The sequence below is a fragment of the Petromyzon marinus genome, chromosome 76, assembly GCF_048934315.1.
Source record: "Petromyzon marinus isolate PM22_M1 ecotype Great Lakes invasive population chromosome 76, UKy_Petmar_22M1.pri1.0, whole genome shotgun sequence".
Lineage (NCBI taxonomy): Eukaryota > Metazoa > Chordata > Hyperoartia > Petromyzontiformes > Petromyzontidae > Petromyzon > Petromyzon marinus.
In genome coordinates this window covers 1,563,778-1,569,777 of record NC_133742.1, presented here as the reverse complement: position 1 = coordinate 1,569,777, position 6,000 = coordinate 1,563,778, and the positions used below count along the sequence as shown (strand labels likewise).

The 6,000-nt window shown below is 50.0% G+C and overlaps 1 protein-coding gene across 2 annotated transcripts in view; it reads left to right on the top strand.

Moving 5' to 3' along the window:
* Window positions 1–2,953: 2,953 nt before the first annotated feature.
* LOC116957515 (H(+)/Cl(-) exchange transporter 4) overlaps window positions 2,954–6,000 on the top strand; it is a 34,084-nt gene continuing 31,037 nt past the window's right edge. The window contains exon 1 of one of the 2 annotated variants that reach the window (XM_032979720.2): window positions 2,954–3,224. The gene's annotated coding sequence lies outside the window, so the exon portion shown is untranslated. Of the gene's footprint in view, window positions 3,412–6,000 lie in introns of both variants that reach the window. The other variant, XM_032979719.2, reaches the window with a different exon arrangement.

Here is a 6,000-nt window from a genome sequence, read left to right as displayed (position 1 = left end):
CCGTTGTTGTTGGAGGGCGACTACCTCCAACTGCCCAGTTGAGGGTTGCTTATTGGACCAGCTCCTTGTGTTGTGTATATGACAGTGCATGCGTTGTTGTGGTTGCATAACATTTTAAAATAAATAAATGAACAAAAGGGTTTTAATTGAGACGACTTGAGGCCACAATCAGAATCTTTATTTAGACTGCAGGAGAAATCCGATGAGCTCTGAAGCTCTTTACTAACAGGTGTCCAGTCGGGTCGATCTGACCTCGGAGTTGCAATGCAATGCGGCATTGAGAGTCGGCTTGGGTACGGAAATGAATGGTCCGCAGCTGTGTCAAGATAACCAAACATTATCGAAACTAAAAACTTAACTTTTATTTATTTATTTGACCGTCTACGGCCCACTGAGCTATGTAGTTATTTTTCAGGGTGACCTGGCTATCATAAATGATAGCTCAACAAAGTGGCTTATCACGTTGACATTTATTACAGCAGCCAAATATTCTAAACGCGTGAAGTTAATTCTAAAAGTGGCGGGGAAAAACCAGGGGACCTGGAGAAAAATCTACCACGTGGAGACAGAGAGAGACGCAAACTCAAAATATACAGTGGGCATCGTCAGAATCGGGATCAGGATCGACCCCACGAAATCCTGCATACCAGGCGAGGGAGATAACATCTCACCACCGCAATGCTCCAGACACACACAGACACACACGGAGAGATGCACACAGAGACACCATGATCTGCCTTTCGGCACTATGTGACGGTGACGTCACCAGAGCGCCTGTGCCAGGCCAGGTGCACTTTGAGGCTACGTGAAGTGTCGAAGGTTCGCTGACCACCGGAGTGGAAGAATGGCATGTGCATCTTCCAGATGACAAGCAAAAAGATCAGCTCCACGGTAGATCCTGGTGTCAAGAACATCGGCCCGCATCCGCTGTTCTATCACTATGTAGTCCAGCAGATGTTCTTCATTTGGCCGGGCGTGCATTCATGATGTATGGATGCACCAGTGCCGGAACAGTGTTGGTAATTACCGTTGTTATTGAGCTGATCTGGCCCATGCCTTCCAATCACTGCAGCCCAGGTGCCAGTGTCATGACCGACTCTGGCATGAAAGTCACCCAACAAGATGACTCTATCCCGAGGGGCCACTTGAGCTAGCACCTGTGACAGGAGGTCATAGAAGGCATCTCACTCATCGGCCTTGTCTGCATCCCTCCACTAATATTCCTTTTATTTGGGGGTGTAACCAACCACCATCACCACCTTTCCTCGCCTCTTGTTGATGTGGTGGGCGAGCCCACAGTAGCCTGGGACTTCCGGCTTCCCACACCTCACTGCCACACTCCCACGCCCCCTTCATTATTTTGTTCAGAATGAAGAGCCACTCCCTTTTGTTTAACAGTCTCCTGCCCTGAGTAGAGGAGTGTATACTCCTCATGGTGACTGGAGCTAGAAACTGTCCACTGGACCTCCTGAATACCACAAAGATCCAGGCAGTAACAGGCCAGCTTCTGACAGAGGAGTGGCAGCCTCTCCTCCGCAGTGAACATTGAAACGTGGCCTCTCGCAGTAGTTTTTTGCCGTTTCTGGAGGAACCCTATGGGTACGGGTTCAGCCTCCTGACTCTGCCAAGTGGGTTTGGCCAAGAAACGTCATAGACACCTGCCCCCCTGGGGCCTCTGACAAAAGATTAGTTCCATATTTTCCACGTATTCTTGTGGCAATTAAATTGAATGTGGAGGGGTTATCAGTCCTTTGACTCAACACTGCCCACAGACTCACAATGCCCATAGACTCAACACTGCCCACATACTCAACACTGCCACCCATAGACTCAACACTGCCACCCATAGACTCAACACTGCCACCCATAGACTAAATTCTGCACATAGACTCACAATGCCCATTGACTCAACACTGCTCACAGACTAAACACTGCCCATAGACTCAACATTGCCTAGACTCAACACTGCCCATAGACTCAACACTGCCACCCATAGACTCAACACTGCTCATAGACTCAACACTGCCACCCATAGACTCAACACTGCCACCCATAGACTCAACACTGCACCATAGACTCAACACTGCCACCCATAGACTCAACACTGCCACCCATAGACTCAATACTGCACCATAGACTCAACACTGCTACCCATAGATTCAACACTGCTCATAGACTCAACACTGCCACCCATAGACTCAACACTGCTCATAGACTCAACACTGCCACCCATAGACTCAACACTGCCACCCATAGACTCAACACTGCCACCCATAGACTCAACACTGCACCATAGATTCAACACTTCCACCCATAGACTCAACACTGCCACCCATAGACTCAACACTGCCACCCATAGACTCAACACTGCCCACAGACTCAACACTGCCACCCATAGGCTCAACACTGCCACCCATAGGCTCAACACTGCCACCCATAGACTCAACACTGCCACCCATAGACTCAACACTACCCATAGACTCAACATTGCCACCCATAGACTCAAAACTGCCCACAGACTCAACACTGCCCATAGACCCACCACTGGGCTGCTATACACATCGAGATGAAATACGCGAATATTAAAGTGGGCCATTGTCCGAAACGTCTCCTGTTCGGTAATTTTTTCTCACATTATTCGCGTTTGCGAGAATTCATTCTCGAATCCGCGTTAATCCGCGCCTACCCACGTGACACAGCAAAATAAAAACTTCTGCGCAGCAAAGTGGAGTTTCCGAACGCTGCCCGCTCCCCGATGAAGCCCCCCCCCACCGCGAGAGATCCAATCAGGAGCGAGCTCTGACTTAAGGGGGGGGGGGGTGGTCACGAGACCGCTCATGAATAATTAACGCGGAGCTCGCGAGCCCCCCCCCTCACGTGACTTCAATTCGATTTCTTTAATCTAAATCAATATGAAGGCAGCAGTCGATAGAGGAGTCGAATGAATGCGATCCTATTGGAGAGGAGTCGTATGAAGGGGAATCAAATGACAGGAATCAATATAATAGGGGTCGAATTGTGAGGAATATATTAAAGAGGAGCCGGATGAAGAGAAATCGATTAAAGAGGAATTAAAAAACGGGAATCGATTGAAGAGAAAACCCGTGCTGAGGAATCGAATGAGGAGAATACGAAAGAAGAGGAATCGGATCACGAGGAGTCACGTGGGGCCGTGCCGGGGGAAGTCACGTGACCCGCGATAGGAGGAAGAGGGAACGCAATCGGTAACACCAACAGCACTATCACCAATACCATCACCACCACCTCCTCCAACATCACTACCATCAACATCACTACCATCAACATCATCACCACCACCAACATAACTACCATCAACATCATCACCACCAACATCACTACCATCAACATCATCACCAGAACCATCAGCACCATCAGCAACACCACGGCCAGGTACTAACACAGCAGACCGTGACAGTGCAGTGTGTGTGTGTGATGGTGTCTCAGTGATGATGTCTCAGTGGTGATGCTGATGGTGTCTCAATAATGTTGGTGATGGTGTCACTGTGATGCTGCTTCAGACATGGTGGAGTGGTGAGCAGCGGCGATGGGTGGCCGTGTGGGTGGTCGTGACCAGGTGATGATGGTGGTGTCTCAGTGGTGATGGTGATGAAGTGGTGATGGTGGTGTCTCAGTGATGGTGGTGTCTCAGTGGTGATGGTGATGAAGTGGTGATGGTGGTGTCTCAGTGATGGTGGTGTCTCAGTGGTGATGGTGATGAAGTGGTGATGATGGTGTCTCAGTAGTGATGGTGATGAAGTGGTGATGGTGGTGTCTCAGTGGTGATGGTGATGAAGTGGTGATGGTGGTGTCTTAGTGATGGTGGTGTCTCAGTGGTGATGGTGATGAAGTGGTGATGATGGTGTCTAAGTAGTGATGGTGATGAAGTGGTGATGAAGTGGTGATGGTGGTGTCTCAGTGGTGATGGTGGTGTCTCAGTGGTGATGGTGTCTCAGTGGTGATGGTGTCTCAGTGGTGATGGTGGTGTCTCAGTGGTGATGGTGATTAAGTGGTGATGGTGTCTCAGTGGTGATGGTGGTGTCTCAGTGGTGATGGTGTCTCAGTGGTGATGGTGTCTAAGTGGTGGTGGTGTCTCTGGTCATGGTGGTGTCTCAGTGATGGTGGTGTCTCAGTGGTGATGGTGATGAAGTGGTGATGATGGTGTCTCAGTGATGATGGTGTCTCAGTGGTGATGGTGGTGTCTCAGTGGTGATGGTGGTGTCTCAGTGGTGATGGTGATGAAGTGGTGATGATGGTGTCTCAGTAGTGATGGTGATGAAGTGGTGATGGTGATTAAGTGGTGATGGTGGTGTCTCAGTGGTGATGGTGGTGTCTCAGTGGTGATTAAGTGGTGATGCTGTCTCAGTGGTGATGGTGTCTCAGTGATGATGGTGTCTCAGTGGTGATGGTGATGAAGTGGTGATGATGGTGTCTCAGTGATGATGGTGCCTCAGTGGTGATGGTGTCTCAGTGGTGATGGTGGTGTCTCAATGGTGATGGTGGTGTCTCAGTGGTGATGGTGATGAAGTGGTGATGATGTCTCAGTTGTGATGGTGGTGTCTCAGTGGTGATGGTGTCTCAGTTGTGATGGTGGTGTCTCAGTGGTGATGGTGTCTCAGTGGTGATGGTGATGAAGTGGTGGTGTCTCAGTGATGATGGTGTCTCAGTGGTGATGGTGTCTCAGTAGTGATGGTGTCTCAGTGGTGATGGTGTCTCAGTGGTGATGGTGTCTCAGTGGTGATGGTGGTGTCTCAGTGGTGATGGTGTCTAAGTGGTGGTGGTGTCTCTGGTCATGGTGGTGTCTCTCGTGATGGTGTCTCAGTGGTGATGGTGTCTCAGTGGTGATGGTGTCTAAGTGATGGTGTCTCAGTGGTGATGGTGTCACAGTGATGATGGTGTCTCAGTGGTGATGGTGTCTCATTGGTGATGGTGGTGTCTCAGTGGTGATGATGGTGTCTCAGTGGTGATGGTGTCACAGTGATGATGGTGTCTCAGTGGTGATGGTGTCTCAGTGGTGACGGTGTCTCAGTGGTGATGGTGTCTCAGTGGTGATGGTGTCTCAGTGGTGATGGTGTCACAGTGATGGTGATGTCTCAGTGGTGATGGTGTCACAGTGGTGATGGTGGTGATTAAGTGGTGATGGTGGTGGCGTCTCTCTGCTGATGGTGATGAAGTGGTGATGGTGGTGTCTCAGTGATGGTGGTGTCTCAGTGGTGATGGTGATGAAGTGGTGATGATGGTGTCTCAGTAGTGATGGTGATGAAGTGGTGATGGTGATTAAGTGGTGATGGTGTCTCAGTGGTGATGGTGGTGTCTCAGTGGTGATGATGTCTCAGTGATGATGGTGTCTCAGTGGTGATGGTGGTGTCTCAGTGGTGATGGTGGTGTCTCAGTGGTGATGGTGTCTCAGTGATGATGGTGTCTCAGTGGTGATGGTGGTGTCTCAGTGGTGATGGTGGTGTCTCAGTGGTGATGGTGTCTCAGTGATGATGGTGTCTCAGTGGTGATGGTGGTGTCTCAGTGATGGTGGTGTCTCAGTGATGGTGGTGTCTCAGTGGTGATGGTGATCAAGTGGTGATGATGGTGTCTCAGTGGTGATGGTGGTGTCTCAGTGGTGATGGTGATGAAGTGGTGATGATGGTGTCTCAGTGGTGATGGTGTCTCAGTTGTGATGGTGGTGTCTCAGTGGTGATGGTGTCTCAGTGATGATGGTGTCTCAGTGGTGATGGTGTCTCAGTAGTGATGGTGTCTCAGTGGTGATGGTGTCTAAGTGGTGGTGGTGTCTCAGTGGTGATGGTGGTGTTTCTGGTCATGGTGGTGTCTCTGGTGATGGTGTCTCAGTGGTGGTGGTGGTGTCTCAGTGGTGATGGTGGTGTCTCAGTGGTGATGGTGTCACAGTGATGATGATGTCTCAGTGGTGATGGTGTCACAGTGATGGTGATGTCTCAGTGGTGATGGTGTCACAGTGATGGTCATGTCTCA